At 43.0% G+C, this 13,218-nt stretch overlaps 1 protein-coding gene across 10 annotated transcripts in view; it reads left to right on the top strand.

The window, feature by feature from the left end:
• The first annotated feature begins 339 nt into the window (after positions 1-339).
• The window catches only part of rbm47 (RNA binding motif protein 47), a 37,555-nt gene continuing 24,676 nt past the window's right edge, over positions 340-13,218 (top strand). For 5 of the 10 annotated variants that reach the window (XM_031750978.2, XM_031750977.2, XM_031750976.2 and 2 more), the window contains exons 1-2: positions 1,365-1,542; positions 2,095-2,249. The gene's annotated coding sequence lies outside the window, so the exon portion shown is untranslated. Of the gene's footprint in view, positions 501-1,363; positions 1,543-2,094; positions 2,250-2,738; positions 2,938-13,218 lie in introns of those variants that run through there. The other 5 variants (XM_031750971.2, XM_039613553.1, XM_031750972.2 and 2 more) reach the window with 5 other exon arrangements.

The following is a 13,218-nucleotide window of genomic DNA, read 5'->3' as shown; positions in this document are numbered from 1 at the left end:
CAAGGGTTGTGTGAAATTTGTTAAGTAAGCATTAAAGTCAAAAAGTATTGAGCAACTTATTCAACGGCCCGGCCGCCTCCCTGCTAGAGTTCAGCCGCTGTGTTGAAACGTTATTTCTCTGTGTGAGCACGTCTGACTCAATCTCAGTTTCCTATACACACACACACACACATGCTCGCAAGTTCCCTACTGTTTGTGTGTGTGTGTGTGTGTGTGTGTGTGTGTGTGTGTGTGGAGGGGGGTTGCTTTATCTGAATGTATGCATGTGTGTGTCTGTGTGTGTGTGTTGTTACACTAAACAGAAATCCAGCTTCCTCACTTCTCTCTTCTGTTCTCAGTCTGCTGGTTGGCTGACCGCGGTCACTCCTGTTCAGCACAGCGCTCTCTCCTTGTCTCCATGACAACTGGCTGTCACAAAGACGTCGCGCTCACCACGCACCTGAGATCAGGAAGAAGGAAGCGCTTGGTCCCGCCTACGCCAAACTCTCCAAGGAATTCAGGTAGGCTAACCAAGACACGCACGCACACACACACACACACACAGATACAGAAATACACTTTACGCAGTGTTGAATGAGAAGTGAATACTGTGACTCAGGGTTGCTGAACCTCGACTACATGATCAAACAAGTATGACATTTTCTGAAAAGATCAGAAAAGAGGATAAAGTGCATGTAGCGAGACGAGGAAGGACTGTGTGAAGGAGGAGAAAAAACAAACAAACACCAGTTCAGCCGGTATCGTTTACTGTAGGATAGCTTCACTGTTTTTACTTTCAGTTCAGCTTTACGGCAGGAGCCTCCTTAACAGAAGTGAGAAACTGTTTATATTGGACATTTAAAGGTTCGGATTTCCCTTTCAGTTGTCCGTCATGCCTTTTGTCACGCTCATGCTGACAATTCAAACATAAGAAACCTGAGAGAGTACCCGAGTGGGTTGTTATTACACAAAGGTGTCATTACAGAGGGATCTTCAGCACGCACGTCAGAGAGGTGAACACTACAGTGTAAAGACAGCATGTCATCGTGACCTCAGGGGTGTATGTGTGTATTTGTGAATGAGTAAAGGTCGCGTGTGTGATCATCACTAATAAGCAAGTGGTGGATGAGAGCGATCATGTGGTAGGTGTGCAGGAAACTCCTTTAGAGGAATGCTGCTGAATCTCCTCTGATTCAGGTCTGGCTGATCACACTAACTCACACACACACACACACTCTTGGATTGGACAGGGCCACAGGAGGATAGCATTTCCTATCCGGAATGATAGGAAGGAGGAGGGAGGGAGGAGGTGTGCTGGGGGTATGGGCAGTCAGATTCTGGTTTGGTGAGTTTTAGGAGCTGGCAGTGTGTACACCACACACATAGCGAAAGAGAGAAACAGAAAGGGAGAGACGAGCTGAGAGAGAGGTAGAAGAAAGAAAGGAGACTAAAAGCAGGAGCGTGGAGCGTTTAGGTGACAGACGGCGAAGCTTCAGGAGCGGCAGCACCTTCGCTGAACATCATGCAGGCTTGACTTGAGCGCCGTGACAGTTATGCTGTGCTGTAAGGAAGACAGATTTGTGTGTGTGTGTGTGTGTGGCTGTGTGTGTGTTGGGATGAAGAGGGTCCTCTCTGATGTGTGTCCTGGGATGATTAGTGTGTGCTCCAAACTTTTTCCCCTTTTCCTCTCTCCCTCCTCATCTCTCCCCCCTTCTCGCTTCTGAGGAATGTGGGGCTTATGTCAGTGAGAGTCAGGTACAGACTCACTAATTACCAGTGCCCTCCCTCGCTCCCTCCCTCTTTCCCTCCCGCTCTCTCTCTCTCTAATGCTTTCCTTCAACTCTGTCACCTCCTGCTCTCTCCTCCACTTTGAGACCTTGTGCACTGGCCCCCTTCTCCCGTCTCCCGCTGTTACGTCTACGGGCGCTGTCGTGACTGGAGCAGAGGAGAGGACAAACAGAGAGGATCTGAGTCAGAATCCAAAAAAACACCAAAAGGAGAAGAGAAACTTTGACTCGTCCTCTTCTGTGTGTGTGTGTGTGTGTGTGTGCAGTGTGTTTGATAGAAGTGTCTGAGATCTCTTCTCATTGTGCTTTGGGGGACCTGTCATTGAAGACAGGAAGTGCCCTGACAGCGAACACGGAGCCGGAGAGAACCTGACTGTCTGTACAAAGGAAGATAGAAGGAGGGAGGGGAAGATGAGAAAGTGACAAGCCGGATCGTTGCCTTTTGACGCCGACGCCGTGACTACACGTCCCATCATCCTACAGGTTGGCTGGGAACTCATCGTGTGTGTGCACCCCCCCTCCCCTTTTTTTTCTTTTTCAGAAATTCTCTCTCATTTCAGTCTGAACAGTTATGTTGTAAATGTAGCTGAGAGGCATGGTGTGTTTTCTCACCTGGAGGTTTAACAGCACACACTCACACACAGACACACTTACTCACACATGCACACACACTCACACAGTGGGTAATCTGGAAGGACATTTCTTCAGCTGGTCCAGTGTTCACATTGACCCAACTGACTGCTGTAACCTTCACTGCAAGGTTACGGAGCGAGTACTGAATGTTTATTTGTGTGTGTGTGTGTGTGTGTGTGTGTGTTCTATGGGTGTCTTGTCTTGTCATCTTCTGCGTTTGTGTGTGTGTTTCAGAAACTGGTCGAGCAGGGCGCCAGTTAGCCTTGGGTGTCCTGTTGTTGCACAAACGAGATTTAGCTGCTCGAGTGTATACGTGTGCATATGAAAGCAGAGTAGTGTGTGCGTGTGTGTACCCGTGTGTCTGTGTGTTTTCGTGTGTGTGTGACAGTTTGCATCCAGCTGATCTTTTCAAGAACAACTGTCTCACTGACACAGAGGGTATCTGCTCAGATTTACCAAGCTGTCATTTGTCCAGCTGTAGTTTCTGGAAATATTCACGTGTTTCTCCACATAAGGAAATGCAGTACAATTCTACAAAGTAAGTGATGCCTCAAATCTTATTTATACTTAAGCTCATTCAAGCAAGCATTCAAAGTACAATAATACACTATGTGTGACTTTGAAATGTCAGTTGAAAGGAAATCACAGTGTAAAAATGACAAAATGACTGAGAAATAGTCACTAACGTACAAGAATGCCCACTCTCAGTGTATTCTTTTAATTATGCTAACAGTTTGTTTTTACAGTAATTTGAAAGAAAAGTTGTACTTGCACTGAAGTTAACTTTAGTTTCTGTTTCTTGGTAACCAGTTTGGCACGCAGTATGGGGCTGGTTGACCAAGTTATTCCTTCATCATTTTTGGGGGTGGAAGATTTACGTTATTAGGTTATTAAAGTGCTTTTAGACTAGAAGTCACATTATTTTACATCCACACTGCACTTTATTCTATACACTTAAAGCACTTTATCTACTTCACGTCCATGTGGGGTAGATAAACAGGGGTTCACACTGTCCCACACCAAGCTTGCAGCCAAAGTACTAACCAGGCTAGACTCTGCTTACTCTCTAAGATCCAATGATAGCGTCTGGTTTTTGTTATTTTCAGTATTATTTTTCTCTATAATATTGGAGGTCATTGTCAGGGATTAGATCAGATTAGCTTCTACAATACAAACACACCACTGTCACTCACAGCCTTGTAGACATCCAGTCTCGGTAAACATTTGCACCGACCTTGCGCTTGCTGTGTGAGCAAATTTGACCAAACTGACAAAACTAAAGGCAACTACCATGTATGTTTGCTTTATTCGTCAGAAGTTTATTTTATCTCAGTTAATTGAATTGCTCTTTTTCTTACTCGTTTACTCTTTAGCTTAGTTTCAGTTAACTTCAGTGACCTCAGCTCAGGTTTGGGTTCAGGTTAGAGCCAGTTTAAGGTTAAGATGAGGGTATGTCTTCAGGAAATAAGCATAAGTCAGTTTACTGGCTTCTGAAGTGATGGAAACAAGACTAAATGTTTGTGTACAGAAGGCCAGCTTCCTTGTGAATACTGTAAATACCTGGACCTGTGAGGTGTTTCAAAGGTGTGCGTGTGTTGAAGTGCTGGTCAGACCTGATGAAGTGGTGACACATGGCTTCTTTAGACACTCTGATGTAAAAACCGAAGCCAAAAATAGAAACCAGTTGAATGGTTAGTAAATGGAAGGTGTTATTCAACCGGGACTTTGCGTTTGTCTGTGTCGCCGTCTCGGACAGTAGCTGTGGCTTCGTTACTGATTGTGTAACCAAGTTCAATAGGTGAACCATTTTTCCGAGTGGTGCTTATCTCTCAACTCGCTGTATCACATTCCACAAGTGGAAAGCATAGAAACAGACGTCATCTAAGACATACATTTATATCTCGATGTTTGTCCTAGTTTGAATTTATTGCTGCTGTGTTTGGGCCCTCTCTAGTTTCAGGAAGAAAAGACAGATTTCTTCAACCAGAAGGCAACAGGAAGAGATCTTTTATTTAACATATCAGTTTTTTTTAAGCAAGAAGCCGATTGGACTTTATAATTCAGCAAACCTCAAGCATAAGGAAGAGAAACAGCATAAACTGCACACTCACACAGACACAAGCGTGCACCATGGTCATGTCACATGTCTGTCACATGATCATCTTATGCTCATGATGGGGAAGCACAGATTCAGTGTGGTGTGTATGCGACAAAGCCATAAGCCTAATCCACCAGCACATAGGCAGAGATCTAGAGCTGCAGAGTAACGAGTGCAGCGGAGAGAGAGGGACAGAAGGAAACCTGTTAGTGCTATTGTGTTGTTTATGAAACACCTGTAACAAGATCTGATCAGCCTTGCTCTCCTCTCTCTCCCTTTCTTTCTTTCTTTCTGTTTGTCGCAAATACACACATACCGGGAAAGCACAATGGCCACATTCTTCCCCTTTATCAACCCCCCCCCCCACCTCCCTCTTTAGCTCCCCTCTGATCGGGCCAAACACCGAACAGCAGTGAGCTGAAGGGAAGTTGAACCGAGTTTAAAAAAAAAAAAAAAAATAGGGTAACAAGTACAGGTGGAAAAAAAGGGAGAGGAACATATTATTTATAATGTGCTTGTCTCTTCCTCTTGTAACAAAGATGGAAAATAAGGGTTGAGAATGAGAAACGTGACGGAAAAGAAATGTTAAGAAATTCTCGGAGAGGATGAGAAATAAATTTGGAGGAACAGTATTCATCAGTTTTAAAGGGCCAGTTCCTCAATTCATGAAATCAGATTTTATGAAAGTCTATCAAACAGAACAAAACCATTGGAAAAAAACATTTGTTGAAAGAATTTGTTTTATGATACACGCCTCAAGCACTTTTGTTAGGGTTTGTTTCACTTTAGAGCAGCGGTGTGAAATATAAAGCCCGAGGGCCAGGATCGGCCTGGCAAGGACTCCAATCTGGCCCACTGGATGGTTTTGGAAAAATGTGAAGGAGGGCTTGCAACTGTATTTTCACAAGTTTTGCAGTGTTTGCTACCAAAAAAAGCCCTCCCCCGTGGCCATTCATACTACACCAAAGAAATTATGTAAAAGATGGTTTCTGTTTTCATTATCTACAATAGACATTCCTGTTTTGTGTTGTTTTGCAATGATTCCACAGTAACAAACATGAAAGAGAAAGAAAGATTTTTTGTGAATTAAAATAAATGTCCTGTTTCATAGTTACAGGATGGTCTGGGCTATGAGCTAACAGATCTTTTTCTGTTTTTTTACAATTTAAGCTGAATGAATCACCCTGACAGATGTCTTTGATTTACTACAGGCACATTTCTTTATTGTGTAGAAAAAGTGAGATGAGCTGTTGAAACTGCAACTTGAAACTTTTTCTTATATTATACGTCTGAGGGATTTAATGTTAAACTTCTTTACATTGACAGAAAGAGAGAGCTTCACTCGTTTAGCCCACTTAAACTGTATGTGGCCCTTTATGTAAAATGAGTTTAACATCCCTGCTTGAGCAAACGTCTTGTTGAGATTTAAAGAAATATAATTATTATTTTTGTTAACTACAAAGTCATTTGTTTGGTAAAATTTCTAAAATTTATGTGAACTCTATAAGATATGGCAGCATGCTAGTGCAATGGTTAGGGCTTGCATCACAGCAATAAAATCCTGGATTTGAATCCACCAGGAGTCTTTCTATGTGGAGTCTGCATGTTCTCCCTGCACCTTGCACCTGCATGGCTTCCTCCCACAGTCCAAACACATGCCTGTTGGGTTAATCACTGATTCTGAATTGGCTGTAGGGTGTGAGAGTTAGCGTGTATTTTTCCATAAAGCATTGAATCTTGTAAATGTAGTCTGAAGCTCAATCTTGAACTAATTAATTGATTTTTTTTTTTTTTTTTTTTTTTTAAACTTGTACTTTGAAACACGAGCCAGGTAAACGGTTGGATCCCTCCTCTAATCACTTCCTGTAACCGTAGCTGTGATTTGATATCACTGGGACTAAACCTCTGACCAGGTCAAGAAAACCCCAGCTCCCTTTTTGTCCTCCCTCTTCTGCTCTTAACTTTTATTTTTTTTTAACCTCTGGGCAGAGGTGTCCTCCACAGCGTACTCTTCTTACAGCTCTGAATCCGCGTTGACTAAGTAGGCACTTCTGAGTTTCAGTTAAGTGGACGTAGGATATTGGAAAAGAACTATGGAGTGTCATTAGTTCTGTTTTCCCCCATCAAACTCCTTCAGCTATTGTTGCTCCTGTTACTCCTTCCTTAGCAGAAGGTTTAAACCCGCTCCCCCCTCAGAAGATGAGAACAGTTCCCGACCAACTCTGTCTGCAGCAATGACATCAGCCCCTCATCCTCCACTGAGGGAGAGAGGTAACAACTCTGACTTGCCATCTCTCTGCTATGAGCCAGTTATTATCTGCAAAATGTTTTGCTACAGGCTCTTCTGAGTCTGAGATGCACAACACATTCATCTGTGCTCATCCCTCCAAATAAGGGGGATGAGGGGTTAAACCTTTCAGCCTCCCGTCCAAGCTAAAACAAGAGTGATAACAGCTGTTTAGTTCCTGCCTCTTAATCTGAGAGAACTGTAGCATATCAAGCAAAGATTCTTAGTAATCCTAAAGTAGTCTCACTTTTACCAGAAAGGACTTCAGAGTCGCCGTTTTCAAGTGTTTGAGCTTTTAGCTAAGGCCGTTGGATATTTTGATTGAGACGACTGAAGAAAGCAACACCTTTGTGCCAACCGTTCATGTGGCTCTTAGGAGGCATCAAAGTAACCCCTCAATGACTCAAGTGGGAACCTCGGACTCAAGTCGGTACTGAAATGTAAACCAAGTAGGCCAGCTAGCTCTGAAACTGAAGCATTAGCTTTACAACCACAGACGATCACGCTCAAAGCACAGCAAAAGCTGCACAGAGACACTAAGCTTAACTGTCAGGTTCATCAACTCTGTATTTGTGCAGTGGAAGGAGTAGAGAAGCTATATGACCCACAAGTGAACTTTGTAGATAACCACACCAGCTCTTACCAGTGTGGCGTTAGCCATAGCGATAATAAGACAGTGACAACACTCAGTAATGCCTCTCCCGTTACACAGTGTTACAACCCTGGGCAGTGACGTAAGAAAAACCTAATGCTTGAGAGCTCTGGACATTATTTTCATAACTAACGACATCTGTACTGAGAGGACGACGGGTGCTAGCTGTAATCATCAGCAGCAAAATCAATCCTGGATTCAATTCTGGATTCTGATTGGATAGACATCTCCTTCAGACTTTACACTTCCACTTGGATGAAGACCAGGGTTGCACTTTGTCAGTAACATCACAAGCGTAGGACCTTGCAAAGCTTGGCCTTATCCAGAGATTAGGACGTCACCATACTGTCAGACAACAAACACGACGCAGACACGTTGTTGTTGTTTATCTATATTTTATCTTCGGTAACATGACGGCTGTTCTCGCACAGCCAGGATAAACAGTAACGTCAGCAGATGTCCAGTTGCTTAACAAACTGTTCAGATGTTTCAAACTTGGATAAGCCGACAAATGTACTCTTCAGTTATAGATTGCACATCAAGGCATTGAGTGAAATGCTGTGGTCAAAGGGCCTGTTTGAACAACTGAAACTCCACAGATACTCACTGGGTGATTTAAAGTGAATTTTTACTGTGAAAGATAAAGCATTATGTAAATCACCGGATATTTCATTCAATCACTTCCTGTAATTTTAGCTTTATCCAAGGATGACTACGCCCATGACCAGGTCAAGAAAACCCCAGGCCCCTGTATTGTTCTCACTCTTCTTCTTTTACCTTGTTTCCTCTGATGGCTCTCTGACCTCCAGGCAGAGATCATCACCACAGTTCAGTCAGCTCAAGGCAACTGTTTCTTGAAAGAGTGGTGCGAGATGCACAAATAAGCCTTCTGTGTGTGCTCTTTTTTACTAAGTACACAGAGAAAGCTAAAAAATGTATTCTGCATGGACGGATATAACACGAAGTCTGCCAGCCAACTTTACAAGCAACAAAGCAAGTCACTGCTAAACTGCCCACTCTGCAAGGTGTCCTCTGACATTTACCATGAAGATTATACTCTTTCCAGCCTTGTTTATCAATAACTAAAGGATCGACAAAAGGAGCGAGCAGCTCTTGTTGCATGCCACTACAAAAGTTATCCCTCAATTACTAAACCAATCAGAAATGTTCGGCTCTGAATCAAACCCTTCTGTAGATCTGAAATGTTCTCAAGCAGGAACTTTTGAGGATAAAATCATTTCCTTGAAACATATTTCTGAAAGCTTGGAGAACTATTGCCATGTAATGATTACGCATTCAGTTATTTCTGAGGGGTTTTGTACTGGTGAAACCTGCTGTGCTGCAAAGACAGCACAAACAACCAGTTTGTGGTGATTATTTTACTTAAGAAATTCAGCACCAACATGTCTGTCCAGAACAGTTAACAGACTAATCCTGTTTGCGGAAGTAGATTTTGAGGGAAATGCTGTGCTGTGTGTAAAAAAACCACATTATCAGGGGTTGAAACCTCTTGAAACCTCTGAAACTCTTAATTCCACTATCTACCCCAGCCACCACCACTTAGCTCCTTACACTGTGTACTCTTGTGTCCACCTCCTAGATATAGTTAATAATATGTAGTGCTTCCACTGAACAGCACTAAAGATTAGCGTTCAAAGGGATCACTTATATTTCATTCTTTGACCACATGAACGCTGTCACCCACGATAAGGAGACAGTTATTTCAAAACTCAGATTATCTGTCTGTGTAGGCTGATTTCACAACATTTAAATGTGAAAAGTCTTTTTTTCCACCTTTGTAATTAGACTGTGCCTTTGAGATGAGATATTGTGCAACTGCCTTCCTTCTGCGAACGTGGCAGGACTGTCGAGTGTGTAAACAGGTGACTTCCACTCACTGCGAAGGCTGGATCAACACTCCTCTTCCCCCCTTTTCCCCTCACTCCCCCTGCCTTTGTGCTGTTCAACCTTTGACCCACGAGTAACCCCTCCACCCCCCCAGTGCGCTGACACCGCTGAACCCTCCATCCTCTCCTCCTATCCTGCTCGCCTCCCTCCCTTCCCTCTTCTGTCCCCCAAACCTGCTCGTACACTAATGCTGTTATCCTGCTTCATTTCACTGCTTGTTTCCTAAATCCGCCTCTTGCGCCCTTTCGGGTTAAACGAGTGAGAACGGAGACATGTTATAAGACTGGTTCACAAACGTATGTATGTTGCTTTGTTTGCTGTAGTTGTCCATATTAGCAGTGGCATAACCGGTTTCTAATGTAAGGGACATAAGACAAATCCAGCGTTTGTCCTTGTTGCAACAGACAGTTAAACTTCAGTTGCTTTCGTAGAGGAGCTGCAGAGATTACAAAACAAAAGTAAAGTGCATAAGCTCATGCTCGAATCATTATGAAACAGACTTGGGAAAAAAATGCCAAGGTATCCTTTTAGCTTGTTCACACACACACACACCCACCAAGTTTCTTGTTGCATGTACTCAAACAGACTCTTCTCTGCATACCTGTTGCTACACACAATGGGCTAGTTGTCTGGACAGCAGGCCAAGAGGCAAGGTGTGTGTGTGTGTGTGTGTGTGCGTGTGTGTGTGTGTGTGTGTGTGTGTGTGTGTGTGTGTGTGTGTGTGTGTGCAGAGGGTGGTTTGATACTGGCAGGGAGGGCGAGTAAATGTGGATGGTGTTGAGGGGTGTGTTTAGTGTGTAAGTGAGTCTGTTGCAGGGAAAGAAGCTACACACGGCTCTGCGCTGGATCTCCTTTAAAGGCCAAACACAAACACACAGGGCTGAATTTCCATCACTTAAGAGAACGTTAAAGTCATTTACATATATTTTAACAACAGCTAACTTAACCACTACTTGCCGAACAGTAAACTGGTATTCTTCAAATCTAACTTAACCGGAACCCTAAACCAAAACCACAAACACGTGCACACGCAGACGCACGCTGTGCCAGAATGGAATGTTCCGCAGGTTGAATCAGAACTGATGCACAAAACTGACACAAAGTATCCACACTGAAGCACTCACACACACGCACTCTTTATATACAGACAGTCAGGCTCTTTCTCTCTCTGATCTTCCCTCTCTCTTATGTTCCCACACCCCCCTTCTTCCCTCCCCTTTGTTGTGTTAGGGGTTTCAGTACGGGAGCAGGTGAACAGGTGGAATTCACACTGCTTTAGTTTCTCAGGATGATGTCTTTGTATTTTTCACGTCATTAAGCCTCTGTTTCGGTGTGGTGTGCATGACACTGTTTAGCAGAACAGCTATTGTGCGTTAGCTGTCGAGAACAGCAATGAATTCCATCCGCTTTTCATTCAGTTCTTATCTGCCTACTTTCCCTTCTCACTTTACCGAGTGTGTGTGTGTGTGTTCATTTCTTTAGGTGTGCTAGCTAGAGATTGTTCAGTCTTTCCAGGAAATAAGGGATTGTGTCAAAATACAAAAGATACATTCCTTGTATGCTAAAACACGACATACAGCACATTTATGGATGTGGATTGATTATACGTGATGCTCCATTCATAAAGACACGTGATGCTTACTACTGCTGGTATTTGATAAGACAACCAATCAGAGGCTCTGACTGTTAACCACGCGTTTGTACTATAGTGAACATATCAAAATTACCGCCCTGTTAATGCAAATATTCACACAGTTAACTGGTGACTACTGATGATTACCGGGGCAAACACTTTGACGCTGAACTGCTGTTTGAGCAGCCATTAAAAATGCTGCGCCATGTTTGGAAAACGGTTCCAGAATAAAAGGTGTGCTGACATCCTTGACATTGAATGTCTGTGTGCTCAGTGTCCTTCACGAACACTGGCCGGTTGTCCTTACTGGACTTCTTTTTCTTTTTTTCTTTTTAGCAAATGGATCTCGTTTTGCAAGATTTCTTTTCTTTTATCAGTTATCAGTTATTTATCAATTAATTACAGTAAGTGCTGTGTGTCCTTTACTGTGGTTTAATTTAAAAGTCTTGAGCCTGCCTTCATTTCTTTGTATTTTGCTACAAAAATGGGTACAGTATGTAAGGCAAAACCAGGTTTTACAAAAAGAAGACATTTGGTATGATGATTCCTCTTCTTCTTCATTCTTCAACACAGACTGAAGTCGTTTCTTTAGGAACAGTTCTCCAGGTTTCTTGAAGGACATTCAAAGCTCTCTTTGTTCTGTCCTGTCAGGATGATCCCACACAGTAGATGTGTAGGGCCAGACACATCACTCGGGTCCTCTGTCAGGATTGGATTTTTTTTCCTTCTTCATAACGACATGACTTTTAGATACTGTACATCTGCTGTGGATAGCTTTTAGGCCTGCCACTTCTTCTTTCGTCTTCCCTTTGTCCAGTTTCCTCAAATTTTTAAGGACACCCTGTGCAGCATGCTGAGATATGCCAAGTTTCCAGCTAACAGCTTTGAGAATCACCTTGTTAGTGCAAATATACTATTTTGTGTCTCTCAGGCTGTGATACATGTGGCATAGTTCATAGATTCAACAAAAGAAATGGGAACAAATGATGTGGTTTTGTAACAATGCTGATAAAGCTAAGTAGATGCAACACTGGTTCATCCCTTGAGTCAGGTGCCTTATTTATTTATGATGAGTCATGGGTCAGTGCTGAGTGGCTCAACAAACAGAAAACATTCCTCTGAGGATGGTCAGGTACTGGGGACAGGGACAGGACTGGAAATGAGTGGGAAAAGCAGCCAATGTCCAAAGAAAATCCTTGAAAGATCTTAAGGCCTTGCTCAAGACTGCTTTGAAATGTTACAAGAAAGTCTGGCTCCTTAGAGGCAAAATATAAAGAAATGAGGGGTGGCTTAAAACTTTTCCACAGTACTTCATGAGTTTTAGCTAAAGTGGTGATTTAACAAGTGCAGATTTAATCCTGTACAACTGGCCCATCTCCTCTGGTCTGTTCTCTTATTTCATGCCCTTGCTGCTCATGCTCCGTCACATGATTGTTAGTTTTGTTTCTCATGTTGGTGGAGGACACTCATCCACGTTGACGTTACAGCGGCTGCTGGTTGTTGGCCAGATAATAGGTGGCTGCAGTGCGGTTAACAGTCATAAGGATGACTGTTTCTTTATTTCTGTGGTGTCCGCATGTTTTTGAGCTCCTTCAGGTCTTTTACTCATAGTTCTTTATCCTTCTTTCATTGTCTCCTTGACCTTGGCAGTGATTGTAGCAGCTAAGCACACAAACACACACACACACTGCTGCTGCTCTTTCACTGGTTAGCGACAAAAGTGTCAGCTGACAAATTCTAGGGAAAAGGGAAAACTTCTTTCATCACAATGGAAGAAAAAAAAAAAGATCAGGACTTTAACGTCCTGTGTGCACGGGGTTGTGTGGTAGGAGGGCAAAAAGGCTTTCTTTTTGTGCTGAGTCATTTTTGTTCACGATAAGTGGGACATACGGATTGGCTGACAACAGTTACAGGATGCGAGGTGACCCTTTGAATGAGGAAGTGTTAGACTGAGTAGAACCAGACTTTTCCTGTTGGCTTCAGTGCAGTCTTACTATCTGAGGATTTTTCAGCTGAACAGCATCCCCCCCCCATCCAGTTTTGAGTCAGTGCATTTCACAAGGACAGTTGTGTCCTACAAAAGGCATGGCTGACAAAATACTTAGTAATACAAAATACTTAAAAGTGTGATACTGACCCTAAAATAGATCATGTTGCAAAACTGTGTGCGATAAAGGAGGAGGAAGAGTCGAGATGCTGTTTTTGTTCTTTTGCATTTCTGTGCATATTTTTGTAGAAATG

Source organism: Oreochromis aureus, linkage group 6 (assembly GCF_013358895.1).
Source record: "Oreochromis aureus strain Israel breed Guangdong linkage group 6, ZZ_aureus, whole genome shotgun sequence".
In the NCBI taxonomy this organism is placed as follows: domain Eukaryota; kingdom Metazoa; phylum Chordata; class Actinopteri; order Cichliformes; family Cichlidae; genus Oreochromis; species Oreochromis aureus.
The sequence above is the reverse complement of the archived record's forward strand: the minus strand, read 5'-3'. Positions and strand labels throughout refer to the sequence as shown.